We start from the raw sequence: 3348 nt of genomic DNA on the forward strand, positions 1-3348 counted from the left end.
AAACCTTCAAAGACTCTTGGTTATCAAATTTAAAAATTTACCCCCATGGATAGCATAATGGACCTTAAATCCCACTTTGTCTGATGTGGCTGGTGAACTAAAAGATGTCCAATGTCCATCATTTGGGTCTTTAAGCTTTTTGCCCACAAAGTGTTGCTCAGTTCATACTATGCAGTATCTTTTTAAAATTAACAATTCACTTGTCGTAAACTTCGATCTTTCCTAAACACTCTTCACGTGCAACCCTCCAATTTTAAGGGTAGCATAAATTTTCGTTTCAAAGGTTTATTTTAGTGCAGCATATAATTTATGGCCAATCCATGCCTTGCTCCCCATAACCATAGGGAGTAGGCTATACTAATCTTGGGCCAGTGCCATGCGCAGCTCTTTCTAGACTCTATGAAAGACTTGAAAGTAAATTGAACATGGTATAGCAAGCTACTATGCATCCGTCTTCTATCTTTTTTATGAAAAAAGTTTATTCACTAGAGTTTTGATAGTCAAGTAATTGTTTGGTTGTGGCACCACCTTTGTAGTAGCACATCATCACTTTTCAAAATCTTTTTATGAACATAGATCTCAATGCCATGATGGTTAGTTATCTAGTCGTACACCTACACAACAATGACCTAGGTAATCAAGTATGCCAACAATAACAAACAATGAACAACTTGAAAAAGTTGTTGATTCTTAAACAAACTTCCTACAAATGTGGAGACTATCCAAACTCAATTGGGCCACATTAAACTAGGTGGGTGCATCCAAGGCTTTAACTTGTTTATAGTTTCTCTTTTTGTTTGAATACTATTTTTGATGAGATGGATGAATGGCACATTTGCTCCTCCTTGTACATTTTTTGGAGCATGACATATAAGAACATGAATTTTGCTTTATGCCATGTTGCCCTTGAGAAGCATGTGGTAGTTCATCTTTGGACCACTAAACAATAACATTTCACAAAATTAAATTGCATGTATAAAGCTTAAGACATTGTTAGAGAATGTGGAGCTTAAAGTAGGCAACATGATTTACTATAATTCCAATAAGTTATCCAAGTTACAAAAGTTGGATGGGCTGTTGGGCATACACTGTGCTTTGATTATGAAACGACATTTATGTAAGGGTATAGGAAAAATCCTATGGTGAATCATCAAGTATCAATGTTGTTCATGAGAAGCTATTCACATGCCTTGTTAGCAATGAGTTGTTCACCTTAACATTAGTGTAGTAAACCATTGCTCACAAGACTATCTTTTCTATATATTATTAAAAGGTTTTGAAATGCTCAACAGCATGGCAATCATGCAATTTTTGAGAGGTTTTGAAACATAGCCACATGACAATGATAAGTTCTCTACATTGAAAATTTTAGAAAAAAGGGTTAATTTAAGAAAAACTCACATGTTCCTCTAGCTCGCTCTTCCTTTTTGAGATCTCCCTCCTTATCTACACATATGCACTGTGATGTCTAGCTATGGTGTGACAAGTTGCCTTCAAAGTTAGAATTAGGGGCATATGAAAGCTTAAAGTTTACCGAACCCTATTTTGCCAATAGTGGGAGCTATGGGGATATAGAATATAAATCTCTAACAACCTACTAGTAGGAAGAAGATGCTGATGTAGTACAAGACCTATGGTTATTAGAGGTGGTCTTTTGTTTGCTGACTAAGAAGCCTAGTGTGCTCCATCATGTAGTGATTCCTTGTTTTATTTGTATTTTGATTGAAGGGTGCAAGGGTGTAGTGCTACATTCATAGCAAAAATCTTGAAATCAGTTGGGTCCCTCCTCATTTGCCCAAGGTCTCCTTCTCTCTCCCCCCTCCCCCCCCTCTCTGTCTCATGTTTTACAACATGTCTATCTCTCTCTATCTATCTCTGTGCGTCAATGTCTATTGAGCCATGGCAACATGCTTTGTATTTATAGTGTTTTTCATTTGCAACAATAGCATGCTAGTGGTGGAAGGTGCCTATCATTCAGTGCCACTATGCTTTGCTAATAGTTTGTGATGTTCTATTCAAATCAACAAGTAACAATCAAAGGACAAAAGAAATAAAGGTTTGCTTATAATGTGGAGAAAGAGAGAGGTTCAATGCAAATATTTAAAGGATGGAGGATCACCTAGCCCCAATGCCTTGTGCATGCTACTAATATCATTGGCTTGTTGGATCACAATCAAATGTGGTAGGCATCAACAAAACAATGAACTCCCTCTTGGGCCTTGCCCTTGCCTATGATGGGGAACCTCTCTCTCTCTCTCTCTCTCTCTCTCTCTCTCTCTCTCTCTCTCTCTCTCTCTCTCTCTCTCTCTCTCTCTCTCTCTCTCTCTCTCTCTCTCTCTCTCTCTCTCTCTCTATAATGGGATTGGTAGTGTTGGTCAATTGGGATGGGTGGGTGAGTGAGCAGGTGTACAACTCGGGTTGTAGATAGCTAGGTGGGCCATTGAGAGTGTTCTCCCTCCCTCCCTCCCTCTCTCTCCCTCCCTCCCTCCCTCCCTCTCTCTCTCTCTCTCTCTCTCTCTCTCTCTCTCTCTCTCTCTCTCTCTCTCTCTCTCTCCTCACCATTCAGAGATCTCCCACACACCCACACATGTGCGTGCACACACATATACACACTCTCTTTAAAGCATTGTAGGCCATGCTATCAATGTAGGTTGTAATAGGCGAGATGGGTGTCTTGAATGGTGTGTATGCATCAACCAAGTGACTAGGGCTATGAGCAAGAGTGCCAACAACATGTGGGCTAGTGATATGAGTTGAAGGTAGATGAGCAGGTGGCACGAGTTGATAAGCAAGTGGAATGGTGGGTGAGGTGGTGGAGAAGCAAGCAACCTAGGTCGAGGGGGAAGAGAGAGAGAGAATGAAGTGTATGATATGTGATGTGTGTTATATGTTATTAATACTAATAACTATTACATCTATATATCATATATAATATACTATGTGTATGTCATATTAATAATAACTATACATGATATATGCCTTACACACACACACACACACGATGCATAATATATTAATGATATTACTTACACATATAATAATGCATATTGAAAATAATAATGATCCATAACCAATAATTTATAATTATATATATACTAAGTATATATATACATGAATACACTAATTAATATTATAGTATAATACATATGAACTCTCTCTCTCTCTCTCATTGCTATGATAGTGGGACAAGAGTGCCAAGAGCCACTAAAAAATGCAACTACATTCTTTAACAATGCCTTTCAATTCTCTCTCTCTCTCTCTCTCTCTCTCTCTCTCTCTCTCTCTCTCTCTCTCTCTCTCTCTCTCTCTCTCTCTCTCTCTCTCTCTCTCTCTCTCTCTCTCTCTCTC

Source organism: Lygodium microphyllum, chromosome 13 (genome assembly GCF_053477565.2).
Source record: "Lygodium microphyllum isolate KBCC chromosome 13, Lygodium_microphyllum_v1.1.10, whole genome shotgun sequence".
NCBI classification, from domain to species: domain Eukaryota; kingdom Viridiplantae; phylum Streptophyta; class Polypodiopsida; order Schizaeales; family Lygodiaceae; genus Lygodium; species Lygodium microphyllum.